Source organism: Tursiops truncatus, chromosome 2 (genome assembly GCF_011762595.2).
Source record: "Tursiops truncatus isolate mTurTru1 chromosome 2, mTurTru1.mat.Y, whole genome shotgun sequence".
Lineage (NCBI taxonomy): Eukaryota > Metazoa > Chordata > Mammalia > Artiodactyla > Delphinidae > Tursiops > Tursiops truncatus.
In genome coordinates, this window is record NC_047035.1 from 131,224,329 (window position 1) to 131,250,555 (window position 26,227).

The 26,227-nt window shown below is 39.4% G+C and overlaps 1 protein-coding gene across 8 annotated transcripts in view; it reads right to left on the reverse strand.

Moving 5' to 3' along the window:
- Positions 1 to 26,227, reverse strand: part of MCTP2 (multiple C2 and transmembrane domain containing 2) — a 252,690-nt gene that overhangs the window by 202,462 nt on the left and 24,001 nt on the right. Inside the window, exon 2 of one of the 8 annotated variants that reach the window (XM_073801359.1) lies at positions 13,145 to 13,238. The exons of the other annotated variants lie outside the window; for them this stretch is intronic. The gene's annotated coding sequence lies outside the window, so the exon portion shown is untranslated. The remainder of the gene's footprint in view (positions 1 to 13,144; positions 13,239 to 26,227) is intronic. 8 annotated transcript variants of the gene reach the window in all.

A 26,227-nucleotide genomic window follows, 5' to 3' on the forward strand; every position in this document is an offset into this window, starting at 1 on the left:
GTCTGTGACCTTATTATGATTTTAGGCAGCCTCTCTGCTAATGGGTGGGGTTGTGTTCCTGTTTTGCTCGTTGTTTGGCATAGGGTGTCCAGCACTGTAGCTTCCTGGTCTTTGAATGGAGCTGGGTCTTAGCTTTGAGATGGAGATCTCTGGGAGAGCATTTGCTATTTGGTATTACGTGAGGCCGGGAGGTCTCTGGTGGACCAATGACCTGAACTCAGCTCTCTCACCTAAGAGGCTTAGGCCTGACACTTGGCCGGAGCACCAAGACCCTGTCAGCCACACAGCTCAGAAGATAAGGGAGAAGAAACAGAGAAAGAAAGAAAGAAAATAAATAAAGTTATTAAAATAAAAAATTAAAAAACACATTATTAAAAATTTTAAAAAAGAAGGAACGAAGAGAGCAACCAAACCAATAAACAAATCCACCAATGATAACAAGTGCTAAAAACTATACAAAAAAAAAAACAAAAACAAAAAACAGACAGACAGAACCCTAGGACAAATGGTAAAAGCAAAGTTATACAGACAAAATCACACAAAGAAGCATACGCATACATATACACACTCACAAAAAGAAAAAAAGGAAAAAATATACTTATCTATATATATAAAAAAAAGGAAGCGAGCAACCAAATCTACCAATGATAATAAGCTCTATATACTAAACTAAGATAAACAAAAACCAGAAACAACAAATTAGATGCAGAAAGCAAACCCCAAGCCTACAGGTGCTCCCAAAGTCCACCTCCTCAATTTTGGGATGATTCGTTGTCTATTCAGGTATTCCACAGATGCAGCGTACATCAAGTTGATTGTGAAGATTTAATCTACTGCTCGTGAGGCTGCTGGGAGAGATTTCCCTTTCTCTTATTTGTTCGCACAGCTCCTGGGGTTTAACTTTGGATTTGGCCCTGCCTCTGCGTGCAGGTCGCCTGAGGGCGTCTGTTCCAGCCCAGACAGGACGGGGTTAAAGGAGAAGCTGATTCGGGGGCTCTGGCTCACTCAGGCCGGGCGGAGGGAGGGGTACAGAATGCAGGGCGAGCCTGTGGCAGCAGAGGCCAGCATGACATTGCACCAGCCTGAGGCACACTGTGTGTTCTCCTGGGGAAGTTGTCGCTGCATCATGAGACTGTGGCAGTAGCGGGCTGCACAGGTTCCCAGTAGCGGAAGTGTGGATAGTGACCTGTGCTTGCACAGAGGATTCTTGGTGGCTGCAGTAGCAGCCTTAGTGTTTCATGCCCGACTCTGGTGTCAGCGCTGATAGCCTCGGCTCATGCCTGTCTCTAGCGCTCGTTTAGGCGGTGCTCTGAATTCCCTCTCCTCGCGCACCCCGAAACAATGGTCTCTTGCCTCTTAGGCAGGTGCAGACTTTCTCCCGGACTCCCTCCAGGCTAGCTGTGGCGCACTAGCTCTGTTCAGGCTGTGTTCACCCAGCCAACCCCAGTCCTCTCCCTGGGGTCTGACCTCTGAAGCCCGAACCTCAGCTTCCAGCCCCCACCCACCCCAGCGGTTGAGCAGACAAGCCTCTCAGGCTGGTGAGTGCTGGTCGGCACCGATCCTCTGTGCGGGAATCTCTCCACTTTGCCCTCTGTACCCGTTGCTTGCGCTTTCCTCCGTGACTCCGATGCGTCTTCCCTGTCCACCCCGTCTCCGCCAGTGAAGGGGCTTCCTAGCATGTGGAAACTTTTCCTCCTTCACAGCTCCCACCTAGAGGTGCAGGTCCCATCCCTATTCTTTTTTCTCTGTTTTTTCTTTTTCTTTTGCACTACCCAGGTATGTGGGGAGTTTCTTGTCTTTTGGGAGCTCTGCGGTCTTCTGCCAGCGTTCAGTAGGTGTTCTGTAGGAGTTGTCCCACATGCAGATGTATTTCTGGTGTATTTGTAGGGAGGAAGGTGATCTCCACGTCTTACTCCTCCGCCATCTTGAAGGTCTCCCCCCACATCGTTCTTTTTGCCATTTATTGTAACATATTCATTCACAGGACTTGAGGATTAGAATGTAGATACTGGACGTGGGGCGGGGACAGGGGGAGATTATTCTGCCTTCCATACCACCATATAGGTTTCCTCGTCATCTCCCTTTTATAAAGTTCTTACATATTACATCTAAATACATTGAAAATTCCCATCAGACAATGTTTTACTTTGATTAAAATGATGAACCACTTTTTTAATAATTCAAGAAGAGAAGATTTTGTTATATTTACCATTTCCTGAGTGTATGTTTCTTTGGATTTATCTTGTCTGGGATTAGCTTAGCTTCTGGAATTTATAGGTTCATCTCTTTTGCCAACCTTGGAAAGTTTTCAGCTATTATTATTTCTTGGAATGTTTTTTAGCAACACACTCTTCTTTCCTTCTGAGCCTCTAATCATACAAACATTATGCCTTTTTGTTATTCTCCAACAGTTCAAGGGTCTCTTCAATATTTTTCCTCTCCTTTATTAACAACGGATAATTTCTACTGACTTATTTTCAAGTTTGCTGATTCTTTCCTCTGTCACCTCCATTCTGTTACTGAATCCATACAGCGAGGGTTTTTTTCATTTTTGGTGTGGGGGGTGCAGGGTAGAGAGGCTACTGCATTTTTTAATTCTAAAATTTCCATTTGGTTTACTTCATATTTCCTATTTCTTTACTGATTACTTCCTATTTTAACTTTTATTTCAGGATTTAAGATTATTCATTTGAGCACTTTTACAATAGTTGCTTTAAAGCTATCTTTTCTTTGTCATCTGTTGTCTTTTCCCACGTGATCTGAGATTTTTGTAGTACTTCATACGCCCATATGGAACATGCCTTGTTTAAATCTATGGTGAATGTTGATATTTTTTTATCAGGCACTTGATTTGGTTAGCTTCTGGCCACTAATTCCAACTCACCTCTATGGGCTGTAGTCGCAATATCAGTTCCATTTTCAAAAGCTATGTAGGGCCATTCAGATTTACACTGGGTGTGTACCATGTAGAGATCAGTCTGGGACTCGGGTGACATTCTATTCATTAATTCCATCCTCAAAGCCCTTGGTATGCTAATAAGGATGAGATCCAAGCATGTGCAGATTATAGTGAGTCTAGGAGTTCACAGGTTCATGGGTTTATTTCCAAAGCCCCTCCTTCTCACCTGTCTCCCCTGATACTTTCTGGTACCCTGGAACATCCCTTGTCACTCCTCCAATCAGCAACAACCCACTTCTATGACTGCACCAGAGTAGCAGGAGGATCGAGAGGGGGTGGGGGGAAACAAGCAATGGTTTAGCCCTGCCTTTCATAACTATAGCTTTACCAGATAGACAGGATGTTCCCTTAACTCACTGGCTCCTGCAGTTTCCCACTGCCAGCTGTTTCTGCTGCTACTGCCTCTTGCCACAAGATTGCCAGGGAGCTGGGGCATGACAAAACCAAGAAACAGGAGACAAAAAGGATGGAAGTATTCTCCCTTCTCTCAGAGCTTTAGGGCTTCCCTTTTCTACTCCTTGAGCCAGAACTAGAAGTGTCTCCTGGATTTCCATCTGTGTTCCAATACTGATTCAGGATTTTGGACTGCACTGAATTCAAGCTGTGGAATTAGCAGAGAAAAATACTGTAAGCCCATCTCTAGTTCAGTGGTATTTCATTCTAGTATTCTTCCTTATTGCTGATATTTACTTTTCAAAGAACTCAACTAGCTTCAACTGGCATTTTATCCAGTTTCATGTTTGTATTCATTGGGGAAAAAAGGTTGGAGTGGTTTTATTCAATTTTACCTGGAACCAGAATTCTTTTAGTAAGTTTTGCAAAAGCATTTTAACCAATTTCCCCAAGTGTGCAATGCCAAGTGTACTGAACTACAAACATATAAACACAAAAGACATGTGCCCAGGAAAAAAAACGTAATCTTAAGGGTGTACATAAAGCTAATACACTGTTAGATTGTGGTCCCTTTGATGCTTGAAAACGTCATCCCTCCAATTCACAATGCATTCTTCAGAATAAAGGAAACTTACAAATCTAAGGTTTGAAGAAAATGACAGTGAGGTAAATCCAACTAAGTATTAAAATATACTGAGTTTTCTTCATCTCAAAGGATACTTAAAAACAAACAAACATATCTGTTCCATTTTCTACAATGACAAAAGTTCATAGGTTATTGTCATAAACACCCAAAGGGCCACAAGTTAAAATATAACCCACGCTCTGCAAACCATCAGCACTAGAAGCAGAATCTCTTCGTAAAACAACATACCTATGCTACCCTACCGGTTAAATTTCAGCTTTCATTTATTGAACAAAAATAAGTATTTGGTTTCTTCAAACTACTAAAGGCAAGACAAGGTCTTTACAGGAAACAGCCCCAAGCCAAGGAGACTAATGGAAGCTTCATTTATTATGGTTTTAACCCAGACATCCTCCCCAGCTGGCTGGTAGCAACTGGCCAAATGGAAAAAGAACAAACCTTTTAAATTTCAGCTCAGAAGTTTCTGATTGAACCTGGACCACAACCCCTATCTGAATGAGAAACTCAAGAAAGGAAAGAGGTTCTGAGAATGACAACAGCATAAGTTATCATTACGTGTATCAGAGCTATTCAGTAACATTAACTCAAATTGTGCTTCTCAAAGCTCTCCTTTAGTGTAAATGTGATGAAAAGGGTTTGTCTTCACAATCTAAATATCAATTCCAATGACAAAGCAGCAGGTAGTTATTATGAGTCAGAATGTGTCATTACTGAGACATCTTTTTAGTTAACCACAATATCTTTTTTCTTACCAGTAGAAAGAAAATTTCCTACCACATTCTCTTAAAATAGGGGGGAAAATATCTAAACTAAATTCAATGAAAGTGAAAATCTGATGGTGTAAGCTTATCTGATGGGAAAAGACAAAGGCAAATAAAATTCTAAAGAAGGATTATTCAGTATTCTGATAGAACAGAGTAAGAGTCTGTACACCTGGGTATATTTAATTGTGCTTGTAGCAGAAATAATCCCCCCCACCCTTATCTAAAGGAGACTATCATTAGGGAAAGGTCTCTCGAGATCAGTTCCATATAAAGGACAGATGATTCTCTGCTTTTATAGTCAATTTGGTTTTTTTCGTCTAAAATACAGCCTCCCAATCTATCATCCAACTTCTTACTAAATTTGTGAGCCAACTGAGAGAAGGGAGATCATTCCATATACCAGACATCTATTAAAAAAATATATCATGGAGACAGAAATCCCTCCAAAATTAGGATCAACAAAAAGGACTAGATGCATTCTTCAGTCCCACTACATATGTTCTTGGAAAGAAACAAAATGTATTAACAGAGAAATAGGTTCTCTCTCCTCTGGTTAATGCCATACCTGGCCACACTACTGGTCTCTTAAAAAATCTCATCTACAGAAAAAAAGAAACCTCAGAATTTCTTACGTCTTTATCAATCACTCCTAATTCATAGGCTGTGCTTGGAGAGGATTAGAGGAAAGGAGAGGAAGGGGCTAGGGTTTCTGAAGCATCAAATACATGTACTTTCACTTTAATTCCATCTCTGACAGCATATCCACAGTTACCATCTTGCCCTGAAATGACCAGAATGAGTTTAATAAAAGGTATACATGATTCTTAAATGAGCCCTGAGTTAACATTCCATTCCAAAAGAATAAAGAAATTGCACAGAAAAGCATAAGTAGCTAGCTTTTAAAAGGCCTGTGTGCAAGCTTATTCCTTGGTTGGCATCTGGAAGGAACTTGGAGTTGGAAGGTTTCCCCCACCAAACTAAGTGACAAGAGCAGCTCACTGTTCCTAAGCCATGTATGCAAACAATTTGCCTTATGCTAAACACCCACTTCCTTTCTAAGAGTCTGGAAATGAAATACACACTAGGCAGAGGGGGCCTATATGACCAGTTCCCAGCACAAATCTACTTCAAAAATCTAATGAGCTTCCCTGGTAGACAACATTTCACAGGTGCTGTCACACCTTCCCACTAGAGGAATCAAGCCTGTCCTAAGTGACTCCACTGGGAGAGGACTCTTGGAAGCTTACATGTGGTTTCCTCCAGACCCTCCTATGCACTTTTCTCTTCATTGATTTTGCTGTGTATCTTTCCTACAGGAAATCATAGCTAAGAGTATGACAAAATGCTGAGTCCTTCTAGAGAACCACCTGAACTGAGGGCAGTCTTAGGAACCCTTGACACAGAAATATTAATAAAGAACTCAATGCTTTAACATAAGTTGCCAAAATGGACAGATTTGGAAGAAACAAAATATTCTAAATGATTCTGATTCATTCCTTAGTAAGAGTAACTGAAAGAAAACAAACCAGATCTTTAAAAAAAAAAAAAAAAGACTAAGAAGAAAGAATAAGTGAAATCTCATTATAGCATTAAAATTTTTTTAATATAAGCATGAAAAGACAGGCAGCTCAACTTAACAATAAACAGATGGGTCTGCAAGGAGGGTAGGAAGGACATGAGATGAGAAATGGTCAATTAAATCAGTGGTATTCTATCGGCCAGGCTTAACTGTGAGTGGTGTCTGCCCATCCAGAAACATTCAAGTGGAACCAGAAACACAACAGCTAAGAAGGAATAACTCAACTTCAGGGGGCAGGTGGTGCTCTGGCAGAAAAAGCTGGGCCAGTTTGGTGTTGAACATCCTGAAGGACAACTCAGTGTTAACAGGGAACACAGAGACCATGCAGGCCTTGGTCCTTCCAAGGGTTTCTACCATCTGTCTTTAATCAAAGTATCTCTGTCTAGAGTTCTGGCAGGGATGGATGGCCTAAGTAATATTCTGTAATTTGGGGATTTACCTTTATCCTATGAGAAGTGGGAGAGAGAAGGATACAATGATTACTAGGTACTCATCATTTCTGGAAGCTACAGAATTCTCTATAGTCAGTGTGAACACTCACTCTCAGACTTCATAAATGTAAGTTTCTTCAGCACTCTTTTTCACTTTAATTGCACTTAGAGAAGTTAAGTCAATTTAATAAGCTAAGAAGTAGCTCACCACCATGTCAAGTACCAGTCCCTCCTCATTTGATGTCTCTTGTTTTATTGTCATATTCTTTGTTAGGATCCAGTGAGATCATATCCATCAAACTGCTCTGCAAATGTTAAATAAACACTAAATAAGTGGGTTTTAACATTATAACTCCTACACTGAGGTCTTCTCTAATCTTTCCTGACTTTTCTTGATCTAAAGAGTTTATTTCATTGATTGGTCTGTTTATTTACTGTTTTATTGATTTCACCCTGACATTGCTTATATACCTTAGTTCATAGTCATTTTTAGATCTCTGGACCTAGTAACTCCACTCAAACTTTCTCAGCCTTGGTTATGTATTCCTACTTCTACTCTTGTTATTTTATTACACTTAGTTTTCTTTGGTTACTTTCTTAAAAAAATTAGCCCTATGAATATATATAGAAAATTTTATAACACGCAGGTACTGGTATAATAAAAACTTAACGGCAATTACATTTCCTGTGTGCTTCTTTCTGACTTTCCCATCATGCCCTGACAGAAGTAACCACTATTCTAAAATTATATTTATCACATGCAGTTATTTTGTAAGATGTCACTCAGGGATATATAATACTGTACTATTTTTCATAATTATAAACTTTATTTATTGTGAGATGTATATAAGTGATATATTACCCCATGCTCTTATTTTTTTTTTACAGTAATGCATAATTATTTTATCATGTCAACTCAGAGGTACCTGAGGGAAACAATAATCTTCCTCTATCCTTTTTTTAAATTTTTAAAATATTTCATACAATTTTTTTTTTAATTTATTTATTTATTTGTTTTTGGCTGTGTTGGGTCTTCGTGTCTGTGCGAGGGCTCTCTCTAGTTGCGGCAAGTGGGGGCCACTCTTCATCACGGTGCGCGGGCGTCTCACTATCGCAGCCTCTCTCGCTGCGGAGCACAGGCTCCAGACGCGCCGGCTCAGTAGTTGTGGCTCATGGGCCCAGGCGCTCCGCGGCATGCGGGATCCTCCCAGACCAGGGCTCGAACCCGTGTCCCCTGCATCGGCAGGCAGACTCTCAACCACTGCGCCACCAGGGAAGCCCTTTCATACAATTTTTGAAGGTTACTTTCCATTTACAGTTATTACAAAATATTGGCTATATTCTCCATGTTGTATAATACATCCTTGAGCTATGCTTTTATTACTTTTTTATAAATTTATTTATTTATTTATTTATTGGCTGCATTGGGCCTTCACCGCTGCAAGTGGGCTTTCTCCAGTTGTGGTGAGCAGGGGCTACTCTTCATTGCAGCGCGCAGGCTTCTCATTGTGGTGGCTTCTCTTTGTTGCAGAGCACAGGCTCTAGGTGCGCGGGCTTCAGTAGCTGCAGCACACGGGCTCAGCAGTCGTGGCTCACGGGCTCTAGAGTGCAGGCTCGGTAGTTGTGCCGCACGGGCTTAGTTGCTCTGCGGCATGTGGGATTTTCCTGGACCAGGGCTCGAACCTGTGTCCCCTACATTGGTAGGCAGATTCTTAACCACTGTGCCACCAGGGAAGTCCAAGCTTTTAAATCAACATCTCCTTCAAGAATTTTATCCACAATGATAAATGTAGCTTTATTAACCTCATTTTAACAGTCATATCCTATTTCCATTGTCAGAAGATGCTACATTGTACTTAATTTCCCTGAAGATGGATACTTAAGATGCTTACTATATTTTACAACTACAGAGTTACACAAAGCTCTAAAGAAGATTCTCAGATGTGTCTTCTGATGCATAAGTCAATTTCTCCCAGAGTTTTCAATCAGCCATGGACTGCCCCACTAGAAGTGATTAGAAATGTTTGAAGAATGTTTGGATGTTTGAATGACCGTGATATAGGGGGCATGACTCACACACAGTGGGATATGAATGATACCCCAGAAGAGAGGCTTACTCTGCCCAAATTACCAGTAAGGTCCCAATAAGAAACACCGTATCTCAGAGTTGAATTGTTGGTTTGCAGGTTGTATGGATCCTAAAGTTGACTCATGAGGTATTGCCAAATTGCTCTTCAAAGTAGGTATATTAATTAATACACCCAACGTCAGCCAGTAATTTCCTACTGTGCAACATCTTCGCCTGCACCTAGTATTGCAAGATTTTTTACCATTTGCCAATCTGAAATTGTGAAAGGGGATCCATTATTCCCTTAGGATGATAGCTTTGGAGTTTTTCTTATTTATTTGAAATGGTACTTTAAACATTCTAATAATAATGCTTTCTTAGTATCTTTTGTTACAAAACTTTTCACCCAATATCTAGCCTTTTTAAAAGAAAAAAAAAACTTTATTATTACAGTACCAAGATTCACATGTATAAAAAAACTTGGTGAGCTGAATTTATAAATACTTTTCTTTGCAGGTTGTGTTTTTGTGTGTGGCATATATCTACAGGGTATGGTTTTAAAACCCTCAAGGTCACACATACATTCTCATATAACTTCTTGGAAAAGCTCTAAAGTTTTGCTTTTCACAATCTTTATCCTGAATTGTTTGCTTATGGTTTAAGGTGGGGATGATATTTTATTTTTTATCCATAGGATAATCAAACTTCAAAGCATCTTTTATTGAAAAGACCTATCCTAACTCCCAGTGACCTACAAGTCCATCTCTATCAGGTATATAATTTCCATAAATAAGGTCTCTACCTGTTTATCTATATCTGTGCCAATATCTCATAATAATTAATTCCTATAGGTTTGTAGTAAGTCTTGATATCTATTTGGGTAAGCCCCCCACCTTGTTGTAGTCCTTCAGATCAATTTCTTTTCTTCTTTGTTCTTCCATGTAAATTTTAGAATCCATTTGTCTAATATCCCCACCCCCAAATAAAAGCAGTGGAGATTTTGATTGGCAATTTTTTTTTACAAATTAATCTAAGAACAGCTTCATGATATCATTCTCTTCCTAGCCATGAATATGGTTACTTTCTATATATCTTTTTTTTTGTAATAGACTTTAATCTTTAGAGCAATTTTAGTATACAGAGTAACTGCAAAAGTACAGAGTTCCCTCCTATCTCCTCTTCCTCCCTATACACAGTATCCCCAATTGTTAAGATCTACCATTAATGTGGTTACAATGGACAAACCATTATTGACACATTATTATTAACTGAAGTCCATAATTTACCTTAGCATTCACTTTTGTGTTGTACAGTTCTATGAGCTTGGACAAATGTATAATGTCATGTGCCTGCCATCACACTATCATACAGAATTGTCTCAACTGTTCTAAAAATCCCCTGTGTTCTACCTACCCATTCTTCCCTCCCCTCTCCTCCCCAACCCTGGCAATCATTGATCTTTTCATTATCCCTAGCTCTGTCTTTTCCAGAATGTCATATAGTTGGAAATACACTTTACATAGCCTTCTCAGACTGGCTTCCTTTTTTTTTTTCAGTGTGATTTGTTTTTTTTATTTTTATTTATTTTTTTAACATCTTTCTTGGAGTATAATTACTTTACAATGGTGTGTTAGTTTCTGCTTTATAAAAAAAGTGAATCAGTTACACATATACATGTATCCCCATGTCTCTTCCCTCTTGCGTCTCCCTCCCGCCCACCCTCCCTATCCCACCCCTCTAGGTGGTCACAAAGCACCAAGCTAGCTCTCTGTGCTATGCGGCTGCTTCCCACTAGCTATCTATTTTACATTTGGTAGTGTATATATGTCCATGCCACTCTCTCACTTTGTCCCAGCTTACCCTTCCCCTTCCCGATAGCCTCAAGTCCATTCTCTAGTAGGTCTGTGTCTTTATTCCCATCTTGCCCCTAGGTTCTTCATGACCATTTCCTTTTCCTTAGATTCCATATATATGTGTTAGCATATGATATTTGTTTTTCTCTTTCTGAATTCCTTCACTCTGTATGACAGATGCAAGGTCCATCCACCTCACTACAAATAACTAAATTTCGTTTCTTTTTATGGCTGAGTAAATACTCCATTGTATATATGTGCCACATCTTCTTTATCCATTCATCTGTTGGTAGACACTTAGGTTGCTTCCATGTCCTGGCTATTGTAAACAGAGCTGCAATGAACATTGTGGTACATGACTCTTTTTGAATTATGGTTTTCTCAGGGTATATGTCCAGTAGTGGGATTGCTGGGTCGTATGGTAGTTCTATTTTTAATTTTTTAAGGAATCTCCATACTATTCTCCATAGTGGCTATATCAATTTACATTCCCACCAACAGTGCAAGAAAGTTCCCTTTTCTCCACACCCTCTCCTGCATTTATCGTTTGTAGATTTTTTGATGATGGCCATTCTAACTGGTGTGAGATGATATCTCATTGTAGTTTTGATTTGCATTTCTCTAATGATTAATGATGTTGAGCATTCTTTCATGTGTCGGTTGGCAATCTGTATATCTTCTTTGGAGAAATGTCTATTTAGGTCTTCTGACCATTTTTGGACTGGGTTGTTTGTTTTTTTGATATTGAGCTGCATGAGCTGCTTATGTATTTTGGAGATTAATCCTTTGTCCGTTGCTTCATTTGCAATGATTTTCTCCCATTCGGAGGGTTGTCTTTTCGTCTTGTTTATGGTTTCCTTTTCTGTGCAAAAGATTTTAAGTTTCATTAGGTCCCATTTGTTTATTTTTGGTTTTATTTCCATTTCTCCAGGAGGTGGGTCAAAAAGGATCTTGCTGTGGTTTATTTCAAAGAGTGTTCTTCTTATGTTTTCCTCTAAGAGTTTTATAATGGCTGGCCTTACATGTAGGTCTTTAATGCATTTTGAGTTTATTTTTGTGTATGGTGTTAGGGAGTGTTCTAATTTCATTCTTTTACATGTAGCTGTACAGTTTTCCCAACACCACTATTGAAGAGGCTGTTTTTTCTCCACTGTATATTCTTGCCTCCTTTATCAAAGATAAGGTGACCATATGTGTGTGGGTTTATCTCTGGGCTTTCTATCCTGTTCCATTGATCTATATTTCTGTTTCTGTGCCAGTACCATACTGTCAGACTGGCTTCTTGCACTTCTGCATTTAATTTTCCTCCATGCCTTTTGTGGCTTGATAGACAGCTCATTTATTTTTATTGCTGAATAATATTCCATTGTGTGGATATACCACAGTTTGTTTATCCACTCAACTACTGAAGAACATCTTGGTTGCTTCCAATTTTTGGCAATTATGGCTATAAACATCTCTGTGAGGTTTTTGCACAGGCATAAGTATTCAACTCATTTAGGTAAATACTAAGATCACTGAATCATGTGGTATCTATACAACTTTAAACAGTCTTTAGTAATCATCAGTTACATTGTTTAAACTTTCTCAATAAGCATCTTGCCCATATTTTGCTAAATCAATTGCTAGGTAACTCGTAGTTTTGAAGTTATTGACATTTTTATTATATTTTCATTATGAGCTGCTGTATATAGAAAATTAAGTCAATTGTTTTTATATTGTTTTATATTGTTATAAATGTATTCTAATTCCAACCACCTTGTTGAGGTCATTTATTAACTCTAATAATGTGTTTGTAAATTATAATTAATTCTGGTTTTCAGTTTAAGCCACTAAATTAGTTTCAAATGATGAAAATTTTGACTCATCTTTTCTAAAATAACTATTTTTCCTTCCTGCACTGACCAGGGTTTCCAATTCAATATGTAATAGTCTACTGGCAATATGCTTTATCTCTTATTTTCTTGATCAGTCTTACAAGGGGCTTATTAGTTTTTTAATCTTTCTAAAACTAACTTTTCCTTTATTGATTTATTGATTTCTGTTCTTAATTTTACTCTTTCCTTCTTCCTATACCCTCTGAGTTTAAGTTTCTTTTCTTCATTTAAATTCTTGGTATGGAAAATTAGATACTGATTTTCAGACTGTACTCTTATTTAAGCATTTGTTATAAAGTTACCTTTAAGCACTGAGTTAGCTGCATCCCATGAGTATTATGTCAAATTACCATTACCATTTAATGCAAAATACTTCCTAATTTCTATATTAAGTTCTTCTATGATACATAGGTTTTTCTAGAGGTACAGTGCTTAATTTCTTTAAAAAATGAGATTGTCTAGTTATCTTTATGTTATTGATTTCTAAGCTTAATTCCTAATGATTAAATCAGAAAGAAAATCCTGATGTTTTCATTCCTCTACAATTGCAGGCTTTCTTTATGGCCCAGCTTACAGTCAGTTCTGCAGTTCCGGGTTCTATATATGTCAGTCAGTTGAAGCTGTTTGTGTTGTTTAGAGCTGTCTTCTCACTTTTTTGTCTTCTTGTTCTATTAATAGAGAAAAGCGGGCAGGTATTGAGAAACCGTAATGATGTCGAGTTGACAGGACTCAATAAAGGGGATAAGAAAGAGGAGATGTCGGGATTGAGTCCAGCCCAATTAAAGTGTACTAGAGCCATTCACTCAAAAGTCCAGATTTTGAAGGGAAATCCGGAGCTCAGTCTTGGCTTCTTTGTGTTTAAGAAGTTCAGCCGGAGAAGCCAAGTTGTCATCTGGGCACAGGATTGTGGAGCTAAGAGAGAGGTCAGGTCTAGAGACAGACTTTGCAGATTGACATTCTGATGACAATTGGGAGCGTAGCAGTGGATAAGATTGACAAGAGGAGTACAAAATGGAAAAATGGGATGAGCCTTAAGCAACTCCAGCACTTAATCTGTTAGAGCAGGATAAGCTTGCAAGACTAAAATTACATAGCCAGAGAGGAAACAAATAGTGTGGCGTTACCTTATGACAAATAGAACCCGCAACAGAGAAGACAAAGGAAGAATGTGTTATAGAGGAAGTGGTTAAGAGCATCAAGTGCTGCTTGCAGGCAAGTTAACATCAGTCCTAAAAGCATCCATGTGGTGCAAGAGAGATTACTGGTAATCTTCGAATGACATGTGTTGGTGGCAGGAGGGGGAAGGTTCAGAAGGAAGTGGGAAAGGAAGAAAAGGAGGCAACAGATTAACTGATTTTCAAAAAATTGGGCTGAAGGAGAAGAGGGGTATAGGTCAAGTTGTGAGACTTGATCATACCTAGAGGTATATCAATGTAACACTCATGCTAAAGGTACATGTTTCTCTGGCTACAGCACTCAATGAATATTTACTTGCTGACTGAATTGCTCCCCACCACTTGCCAACACACACACACACACACACACACACACACACACACACTCACTCACTCACTCACTCTTCCTTGATTCCCTTATCAGAATATTTATTATCTGTCATGCAGCTATAGACCCCAGTTTTGAAAATCAAGCACTATCCAACAAATAATCTCATGAGTTTTAACAATACACACTGGGTATAAGAGAAGGTAATTCATATTTTCACAAAACCTATCAGAGAAATATTTGGACCTATCAATGGCAAGAAGGAAATTTTACATGCAAATACCTATCTTTTAAATAAGCATCCTGCACAGTTTATCATTCCCCTAATCCCAAAACATAAAGCCAGTGCTTTTTTTTTTAATAACGTAACCCTTAAAAGCATTTCCCAAGTCCATGTCTATATCAACAGAAGCAGCAAATATCTATCATCTAGCCAGAGAACAATTATAACTCCTCCAAGCAGATAAGAAAACTCAATCATTCTAATATGCTATGGATAACATTATTGATGACCTCTAGAAATTTTGCAACCAATTTCAAAACACGTACTCCAAGATAATCACATCATTATTCCCTTAAAGCAGTCTCTTATAAAAATAAAAGGATCATGCTTTCCTCAGTTAAAAGTGAAGGAAGAATCACAGAGTTGAATGAGTAGAGAGTAGAGAAATTCGATTCTTAGACAACCTGGTGTCTGTTATCTTTTTCAATGTTTCTCAAAATTGTTTAGATGGAGAGATTCCCATAAATGATTAATTCCATCATCTGGATTAGAAACTATTTACTAGAAAGTATAACTTTATTACACACACACACACATACACACACAGTCACTCTCTCACACACAGCATATGTACACAAGCCAATCATAACTTCTTCTCTTTTGTTATTTTTAATAAGTCATTCATTCAATAATCATTTATTGGCATCTATGTACTAGGGGATATTAAATTGGGGATTCATCAGTGAACAAAACAAGAGTCCTTGCTTTCATGAAATGTATGCCCTAGGGACTTCCCTGGTGGTCCAGTGGTTAAGACTTCACCTTCCAATGCAGGAGGTGCGGGTTCGATCCCTGGTCAGGGAGCTAAGATCCCACATGCCTCGCAGCCAAAAAAACAAAACATAAAACAGAAGCAATACTGTAACAAATTCAGTAAAGACTTTATAAAAAATGGTCCACATCAAGAAAATCTTGAAAAAAAAATGTTCTACTTGAAAGAGATAGACAATGAGCAAAAAAATATTTGGTATGTTGGGTGATGGTAAGGGAAAGAACAAGAGCTGAAGGGAAGGGGTGGCTGCTGAGAGCCAGGCTGCCATTTTTTATATCTTATATCAGGAAAGCCTCCTTCAGATAAAGTGAGCAGAGAACAAAAGGAAGGAAGTGAGGGAGGCGTGCCAAGTGGATGCATGTAGAGGAAGAGCCTTCCACACAGAAGAAAGAACAAGTGCAGAAGGTCCAGAGACAGGCTGATCTCTCGGGGAGATGGAGAAACAGACAGAAGGCCAGAGTGCGACTGGAGCAGAGGCAGGAAGGAGAACTGCAGGAGATGAGTTCAGAGGGGAGTAGGTCAGATCAGGCCAAGTCCTTGTAGGTCACTGCCAGGATCCTGGGTTTTACACTGAGTAGGCTGGAAAGCCACTCGTGCTAATGATGCCTTGCTACTTCCTACTATGTATCTGGTCCCGTGTTCACTGCTTTACTTCCACCATCAGCGATGTTCACCATGATCTTATACAATATGCACTTTTACTCCAATTTTACAGGTGAGGAAAATGCAACTTGTTCAGGTCCACAGTGCTGGGAACTGAAACACAGGCTCATCTAGGTCAGCACTGCTCAGTGGCAGGGGGGATATTACTAGCATTTGGAGCAGGACAATTCTTCATTGTATGGGACTGTTCTACACATTGTAGGATAGCAGTTATCAATGCCATACCTCACCTTCAAATGCCAGCAATGTCCCCTCATCCTCTGACAATCAGAAACATCATACATATTTTCAGAAGCCCTCAACAGGCACACTACCCCCACTAGCTGGAACCACTAGTACAGTCCCTGCCCACCCTCCCTTGTTCTACCCTGCTAGCAGAAAGCTGGTGATTGGAACAAAATTTGTAAGAAAAAGGGATGCATGAGTAAAACACTTTAAAGTTGAACCATCTTCTCTGTTGAAACCATTTGTTTTGGGCATTCCCCCCCTCTTGTTTAAAACTCTGAAACAGCACTGTTAAATATCAGAGCTGGAATACAAATGTCTGGGACAGAGAATAACATAATATTCTTCAGAATATTGAGAGCTGAGCCTTCAAGTCCTTGGAATAATAAAAATGTGCCTGTGTGCTTGGGAGTAAAATGGGCTCTTTGGAAAACACTCAGGTGAGATTTTCTTTGGAACTATATATATGAAAATGTGCTTAGAGAAATAACTAACACGAAATACTAGGAAACTGTCCGCAGCAATGCATGGTCATACACATGTGAGCCTGATAAATTCAATCCTTATCAAAGTTGCTATATCCACTTGAGAGTACTTATATAAGAAACACCAAAAATTAATACTGAGACATCAGTTTTCAATAACTCTTTATAAAGCAGTCACTGAAAAGATTTGACCCAAGACACTCAAAGTTATAGGGATAAATCTGTATTATTATCTGTCTGAGATATTAATTATGCTTCCATTGGAATTTGATGAGAGCTTGAAAATTGGCAGAACTTGAAACCAAGCCCAAATCTTTATAATGCGATCACTGAAATGATATGACCCAAGATAACCAAAGTTGTAGGGATAAGTCTATACTATTATCTGTCTAAAACATTAATTATGCTTACAACTGAATTTGAAGAGAGTTTGAAAATTGGCAGAATTTGAAACCAAGCCCAACCAAGCCTAACTGCTTCGACAGGAGGCATTTCAGTGGGCACTTCAGAAGTGACGAACTAAAAGAAGAAGGCATAGTGATGTAACTAATTTAATAAGCAATTAAAAAGTCCTTATACTAATAGCTTAAACAATAATATCAATAACAGGGTTCTGCCAATTGATCCCCAATTCAGAACTGAAAAGTTGGCAAATATGCTTTTCTTAAGTCCTAAAAAAACTACCCAGAACACCTTACATACCAAAAGATTATAAATTAGAGTCTTTTTAAAATAATAATTTTTTCAAGACTGACTCTACTCTTTCTTATCCCCTACAACTCAATCAACATAGAATGTTACCTGAGTGCCTGCTGGTTCTTATCCGAGTGGCAAGAAACCTGCCCACAAGAAGTTCATGATCTAACAGTAAGAGTTCAGCAGGGAGCAAAGTAGTGTGTAATGCATACTACGAATATGCAGAAATAGAACTGGGACAGTATTTAATGAGGTGTTAATCCTACAGTCTACACAAACGAAGGCAGTGAAGGGGAAAAGCAAGGTGGAAGACTTCCTCAAGAAAAAGAGAAGTGATAACAACAAATTAAAGAATTAAAAAGAGAAAAATGAACGTAAGACCATGCCCATACCATCACACTCAAAACTAAACCAACTAGCTTCTAGAACAACCCAAAACAAACAAACAAGCAAATGCAAAAATTGGACAACACAAAGTGCTGGCGAGAATGCTGAGCAACTGGAGCTTTCCTGTGTTGCTGATAGGAATGCAAACTGGTACAAACACTTAGGAACACAGTTTGATAGTTTCCTATACAATTAAACATACACTTACCACATGGCCCAACAATCCCACTTATAGGTATTCACTCAACAGAAATTGAAACAGATGTCCATACAATGACCTGTACATGAGTTTATGGAAATTGTTTTCAGAATTACCAAAAACTTAACACAACCCAACTCTCCATAAACTAGTGAATGGATTTTAAAGATATGGTACATCCATACAATGGAACACTACTCAGCAATAAAAAGGAAGGAACTTTTTTTTTGCGGTACGTGGGCCTCTAACTGTTGTGGCCTCTCCCGTTGCGGAGCACAGGCTCCGGACGCGCAGGCCCAGTGGCCATGGCTCACAGGCCCAGCCGCTCCGCAGCATGTGGGGTCTTCCCGGACCGGGGCACGAACCCGTGTCCCCTGCATCGGCAGGCGGACTCTCAACCACTGCGTCACTAGGGAAGCCCAGGAAGGAACTTTTAATATACAAAACAACACAGATATCAACATAAAAGCATTATGTTAAGTGAAAGAAGCCAAACACAAAAGGCTATATACTGTATGATACCATCTTTTATGACCTTCTGGAAAAGGGAAACCTATGTGGACAGAAACAAGATCAGTGGTGGCTGGGGAAAAGGCGGGGATTAACTACAAGAGGACAAGGGAACTTTAGGGGTGATAAGAAACCGTCTATACCATGTTTGTGGTGGTGGTTGCACAACTGTTTCTCTCAAACTCAGAAAACTATTTACCTCCAAAGGGCAAATTTTAGTCTATGTATATTACACCTCAATAAAACTAATCATTAAAAAAAAAAAAAAAAAAAAAACTGAACTAACTGGATTTTAACCACACTACAAGGCAGTTCTTTAAAACAAACCGAAATGATGTAATTCACCCGAGTACTTTCTGGTCCTTGCCAGTCCCGCCACTGTGGAGAGTCGTATGTCACAATGTCACTCTTCCAATCTTACAAATCCCTCAAACACCACCAGCAGCCCCTTTTGCACTGTACTTCAAGAATGCCTTACATTGTTCTAAATGAGGAATTGCATTTACCTATTTCATTTTCTGATTTAGCTCATTTACTCCTTCCCGTTATAAGTTAATACTGGTAAGGTGGGTCTGACCCAAATGCCAGATGTCAGAAGAGAGAGTCTGATCTCTCAATACAGTATATTTCTTGCTGGCCTCGTGCCTGTGCTGCTTCCCTCCCTACCTCTCACCTCCTCTTCTTCTCCTCACATTACACACACCCACAGGCAGTGGTCTCCAAAGTTGAGTGTACGTATCTCAGCGTGGGCAGGAATTAAGTAACAGAACTTCTGTGTATAGTTATCTTTATTTTTAAACTGAGAAGAATTAACCATTGCTAAACTTTAATATACGGGTTGATTCACTCATTTGACAACATTTACTGAGCCACGAATTTGTGCCAAGAATGGATCAAAGTGCTGGCAACGCCACAATGAACAAAACAAAGTCCCTGAACTCAGGAAATGTGCATCCTGAAGGAGGAGACAGATAAGAAATTATAATAATAAAAATACAAACAAACCAAAAAGTATACACATGCAATTCCCTTAGTGAAAGGTGCTAATAAAGTCAGGAAAGGGAAGAGAAGGTGGTCCCCACACCTAATCCATATATCAGCCAATCACAAGCGATTTTGAGCTGCTCTGAGGGGAAAATGGAAATTTCACAGCACAGAGATCACAGGCCACAGGTTCTCAGGATCCCTGTGCTGCAAACTGAGAAACTCGTGTGTGTGTGTGTGTGTGTGTGTGTGTGTGTGTGCGCGCTCGCGTGTGTGTGTGTGTGTGTGTAAGTGCGTCCTCCCCCGCACATGAGCGCACACCCACACAACTGGCTGAAGACATTTAAAGATGTGATCAAGTTTTACTGAAAACGATCCTTGTAAAGAAACTGTGGGCTAAAGAGAACGCGGATAATTAAGCACAGGCAAAAGTAACAGAGTGGTACTTAGACTCCTAAAATGAGCTTTTCAATAAAACCATTAAGTGATTATAAATGTTAAGGATTCTGTTTAATCACATTGCTCTTAGTAACAATAGCATTTAGTTCTCAATACATCAGATGAGAATAAAAGGGGTTTTTATATTTATAATATGTTTTAAGATGTTTATATACTGCTAATCCCATCTTACCTCATCCCTCCTTTCTTAAACTTCTTTATGAAAGCATAATTTACATAACAGAAAAGTCACCCATTTTAAGTGTGTAATTGAATGAATAATATTTAGTGAATTTTCTGAGTTATGCAACTATCTCTACAATCTACTTTGAGAACAGTCGTCCTTCTTTTTCAACCTCTTCTTAATGCACATTATAATGTATAAATTACATGAGTTTTGAACTTCACATATGCAATCTACAGGTAAACAAATGCATACACAAGGGTATGTGTTTTTAAATATTTAATAATCAAGGGGCATGAACCAAAAGCATGGAGTATATGGCTTTAGGGCCCCAGCCACTGTGTCCTCCAAGTCCATGTGGCCCCATACACAAGCCACCCTAGACTCAGCCCCTTTATCTGCCTCTTATGCCTTCAGTATCTATACAGAACACCCAATGCCTTTTTCTGCACTAGAGCTGCATGTCTGTGATCCATGATAAAATCAGGGGAAGAGCAAACACAGGGCTCTTGTAGAGACAGGTGTTTTGGCAATCACATCATCAAAAGCAGGGATTCCACAGCAGAGTTAGCATCTCCGCGCTAGACCTGGAGATCTGAAATCAATGAGATAACACCCAGCCTCCAAGATTCCAAGGTGAGAGAGAGACACGGGTACACACAAACGTATTACAAATCAGTGTAACTGGCATCTGAATACCAAGGGGTCCTATGAAGAGCCAAGAAAGAAATGACTCAATTCCGGAAATAGCTGTGCACTTCCTGAACAATTGCTTTTATGTAAAAGATAATGAGAATCAGGCCTTTCTTTCTGGGAACTGGTCAACTCAGGGCCAAATTGAGAGTTTCTCTCTCCCTAACCCAACAGTTTGTGGTAGCATCACCTCAGCTTCACCTTTTCACACTTTGGAACTTTTCACCTTAATTCTTTTCCTTAAATTTTTTTGGGGGGTGTTGTTTTTGTTGGTGGTGCATCATCAAATCCTTAAGAAAAGTGAAAAGGCGAGTTGAGTATCAATAACTGAGCGGATTGACAGTTTACATATGAGGGCTTACGCACCAACTCCTGTCTTAAATATCTGATATATATTAGATATCATATAATACGTTATTATAACCATTTTATAGAGAAGAAAAGAATGTGCAAAAAAGCTGAGGAGCCCCGCCCGAGGGCAGGCAGGTAGTAAGTGATAGAGACAAAATTTGAACCCAGGGCATGGGAACGCACAGCCTACTTTCTTCATCACCACACTCTTAATGTCTCCCAACTCAGAGACTAGGACAGGATGGGGAAGCTAACTGCAGGGTCATAGCAGGCCAAAGGCAATTCACTCGTGCAAGTGGAGGCAGGGACTGTGACCCAGAAGAGGTGAGAAACATCTAACAGTCTCAAAGTGTCAGCATCAGGTAGAGAATCCAGTCCTTCCCAGTAGGAAACCTTAGCTCTACTCACTTCTACCAGATCCAGCTCTTGGGAAGGAACAGTTTACCTACTCAACTTGTCATTCAAGCATACATGTGGCCTCAGTATTACTTTATTCTAACTACAGTTGAGCCTCATTATTCATGAATTTTGTATCTGTGAATTCGCCTACTCAATAAAATGTATTTGTAACCCCAGCAGCACTTTCCAGGTCCATTCATGGACCTGCCGCAGGGTGACAAAAAATTGGAGTTGCCCAATGCACGCGTTCCCAGTTGCGGTCAAACAAGGTGAGGTTCTCGCTTCCTGTCTCAGATCTCATACCGTAAACAAATAACCATTTTGTGGTTCACTGAGTGCCACTTTTTCGCATTTTTTGCTTTTTCATGGCCATCCTGCTGTTTATAATGGCCCCAGACACAGTGTTGCAGTGCAGTCTAATGTCCCTAAGCCCAAGTAGGCTATGCTGTGCCTTGTGGAGAAAATAGCTGTGGGAGATAAGCTTTGTTCAGGCATGAGTTACAGAGCTGTTGGCTGTGAGTTCAATGTTAATGAGTCAATAATATATATTAAATAAGGTGTCTTTAAACAGAAACACATATAAAACAAGGTTATGTATTAATAGGTCGACAAAATGTGACCAGAAGCTTACAGGAACCTATTCCTGTATTTCCCTTATGAGTAATGACCCATTATTCACTAATTGAGTGATCATGGTGACTTTCTAAAAGATAACTATAGTGAATAATGAGAATCAACTCTATGTCTCTTTGGATAGACATTTTGTCCAGTCAGTTATTCAGCCAAAAACCCAAGTGCATAATGTGTCCTGTCCTGCTTAGAAAACAGGTTTATGGTCACAAAGATTTACGTCAAGAGTCTGTTTTGTACTATAAAGAAGAAGAATAATCTGTTTTTCCACAGAGGACTTATATGCCCAATTTATTTTGCAACTAAAGTAATCGAACACAAATCTTTTAAAATACACTTTGAGAAGCAATAAATATGTTAACTGCATATTAAATGGAACCTATAAACACTGCAGCTATGACTTACATAAATCTTGTAGCCATTGTTGAATTTGTTTTCACAATTAAAGTTAAAATTAAGAGCGAGTTTATAGACCATTGATCTTGACAAATGATGCTAGACCAATATGTTTCCAGCAATGTCCTAGTCATCTCCCAAAAGAAACAGTTCATATTATAAGTTGCTATAAAACAGACTACACAATACAATAACTAAAACACACACACACTGCACAAATTAAAGCCACAATCCTCAAATAATTCTTTGCAAAGGAAGCTCAGCTAGCAAACCCTACATATATTAAAGGGTACCATGAAATAACGTAATGATAACTGCATAATAAGAATACTGTAAAGTTTCAATACTGGTAGTTAATAACACTAAAACAGTTTATGTGACTTTAACCAAAAATTCTTTAAGCATAATTTATTTTTTATCTTTTAAAATAAGCTAAATTACTCTGAATAAAAGAATATAGATTATATTGCTTGAATAAAATGTATAATGACAGTAATTAGAGGGGAAGAACATAAATCATTAACTTATTAATTTCCCAAAAGGAATGAAGTATCTGTCTAATCAGATTGACATATACAAGAAATTATGAAATAAATATTGTTTCCTATTCAACAAAGTTTTATAACCTCATATAGATGACAGTCTTAATGGGATGTTCCATCCAAAGTTATGCATAATGGGAAACACATTTATCACTAGTTTTAAACTATGGCATGAAATCATTCCAAAAAGACTTAAATACCAGTCAAGCAGGAACTTTATTTAATAGCCTAGTATATGGTTAGAAAAACTATTCCTTTTATTAACATAACCTAACTAATACTATCTATGTCCACTAATAGAGACACTATTTAGAATATCAAAATAATCAACTTCATATGCCGGGATTTCACAAGGTCGGACCTCAGTGCAAATATCTCACGGTGGGGTGGAGGGGAGTAACAACAGTTTCTGAGAATGTACTATGTTCCTGGTACTCAGAACGTGTCACAAACTTAATTTATAGAATACTCATAAAAATCCTGCAGAGATTATGAATAATCATTCAAATCTCTACTTTACAGATTAACTTGCCCTGAGTCAACAGTGTTGCTTTTGGTGGCAGAGTTGTCACTAAAACCCACAGCTGCCTAGCTCAGGATCCATGTGCTTTGTACTCTGCCAGGCCGTTTTACCAGTGAAGTAATAAAGTAGTCAACTAAATTAACAGTTTGAAACTAGAATGAAATACAGGGTTTTCTCTGAGCCTCTGCCTCTCTTCCCAAGCCTCTCTGCTCTGCAAACCCTCTTCTACACCCCCAGAGCAATGGTCTTACCAAAGTAGAGATAGAATCCCCTGTAATGGCTCCTGCACTGCCTGTGGGAAAAAGTTCACAGTCCTTCATGTGGCATTTGAAACCCCATTGCATATCTGGCTACAACCTGTATGCCCAGCCATTCCATCTGTGCTGAGGGGTGAGAGAAGATGAGGGCCCAGTAAGAAAAGAAGGACCGGAATGGTCAGTCTAAAAGCATGCCAGCCTGTCAAGGGGGGCTCCACCCTATGATCAAGAGATGAGGAGATCGGGCTTCCCTGGCGGCGCAGGGGTTGAGAGTCCGCCTACCGATGCAGGGGACACGGGTTCGTGCCCTGGTCCAGGAAGATCCCACATGCCGTGGAGCGGCTGGGCCCGTCAGCCATGGCCGCTGAGCCTGCGCGTCCGGAGCCTGTGCTCTGCAACAGGAGAGGCCACAACAGTGAGAGGACCGCGTACCGCAAAAAAAAAAAAAAAAAAAAAAAGACGAGGAGATGATGCCAACAGCTGAAGAGCAGGAACGCTGGGTGGACCTTGTCTCAGTGGGCAGCCTGCAGCCTCAGGAAGGAATGACAAAGAGATGCTGGAGCATTCTCAAATTGAATACACCATGCTGGAGGAGCCCCACTGGATTCTGAGTTGAGAGGAATTTTGCTTAGCCTTTTTATCTCCACTGAGATGCTCAGTGACCAGAATCCCCAGGAAAGGTCCAGCAAGGTTCTGAGGGTAGAGGAAACAGAGATAATGAGGGTAGAAGCAGGGCTGACATAAGTAGGACAGTCTTAGAGGCAGGGGTAGAGTCTTTTCATATATTCCTGAGATAAGGCAAATGATCCAGCTGGTAACTAGCAAAAGGGGGACGGGAGGTTGAGAAAGATAAAGAACAATGAGGTGAAAGGCTCCTCAGCAAATGTATGGGATCTGGAAAGGGCAATTATCTGGCAGTGAGGAGGGTATTACAGGTTAGACTGGAGTCATCTACTGTTCAATCCTATCATCATAAGGCAGAAATGACCATATTGGCACAAGTGAGCAAATCAGCGCAGGTACACTCTTTTCCACGGCAGAGATTTGAGTAAAGCCTTTTTAAGTAATCAAGACCCTCAGAATGCAGGTATCCTTTAAAAGAATGGTCTTACAGCAAGAACCTGAACAACAGGGCGATTTAGGCTTCAAAGAAGCAAGAGCAGCACATTCCCACATTCCTTATATGAAACTCTTGGGCCAGGTTTGTCTCGGAATATAGAACTTAAAATTTTAGAAAGTGTTGTGTATTGTATAACAACCTAAATGGTATTTGAGTCAGCATCCCATAATCAAACATAAGATTCACACTAAATGACACAGAGACCAAATAGCCTCCTAAGAGTTCAGGTCAGAATTTGGAACCAAATAAAATTTTTTAAAAACTTTCCATTTCCAAAAAATATTTCCGTTTTCAAGAGGCATACAGCAGCAGTAACAGCTGCAGGAATAGAACAAAAACAGAAATAGATGTGGAACATGAACTTCTGCATCCTGATCACCACCCCACACCAGGCACCCTATGCACTCTAACATGTTATGAAGAATGAAGAATGCAGTGAGTTTAGCAGATGACTTTCAGGACCATTGGCAGATTACTCTCTCTCCAGCCTCCCTGTGCAGAGTTTGAGCACCTTTTCATGGTGCATTTTCACGGAGATCCTGCAAACCCATGAGGCTCAGGGGAGGCAGTCCCCAGGATGCACTGAGCCTGCCCCATGGAGGGACCAGAACAGCCATGGGATGTGCACAGAAAACACTGGGACTTCCATTCAGACTGATCTAATGTGTCCTTTTAATTTCTATTTTTGTGAATGTTTAATAATACATGTACTATCAATACCACAGCACATGTACATAATTTGTAAGTAAATATTGGGTGTGTCTGCTCAAAAAGTATCCACTAATAGGATGTCTGATCAAAAGAGCATGCAGAGAACATTTCTAGAGCACCCGGACAGTGAGATCCTTTAATCTGCTGGGAAAAAAAAAAAAAAAAAAAAAGCCTGTAATACTAAGAAAAGAATTTGTTTTTCCCCTTTAGGCAATGACTATTTTCAGAACTGTGTCTCTTCTCTCAGAAAAATGTATCAGGTAACAATGTAATACAAACCAGACAAGCTTAAATAGGCAAGGTGCTTGTTTTGAAAGAAAACATCCAAGTGTGATTTAAACAGGGTTTTCAGTAAACACTGCTGCCACCTCTGCTAAAGGGTGTTTCTCTTGGGGAATTTTAATTTCAACAAATGATCTCATTTGTCTCAAGTTTACCCTAACATTTACAAACTACACTATACACTGCTTCCTGTTGCTTCCTCCGGCCCATTCATATAATTTGCATTTTCAAAAGTAGACACAGATGCCAGTCTCTGGACCCAGGTGATGAGGCAGAGGTAGGGAGAAAAAAAAAAGATTTGCATCTCCTTTGAGAAAGGAGTCGCTCATTATTAGAGCAGAAATTCAAGCTTACAACATTAAAATAAACCCATTTAACATAAAGTGGGGTTACAAAAATCTGGTTCACTGAAGGCTTGATTTAG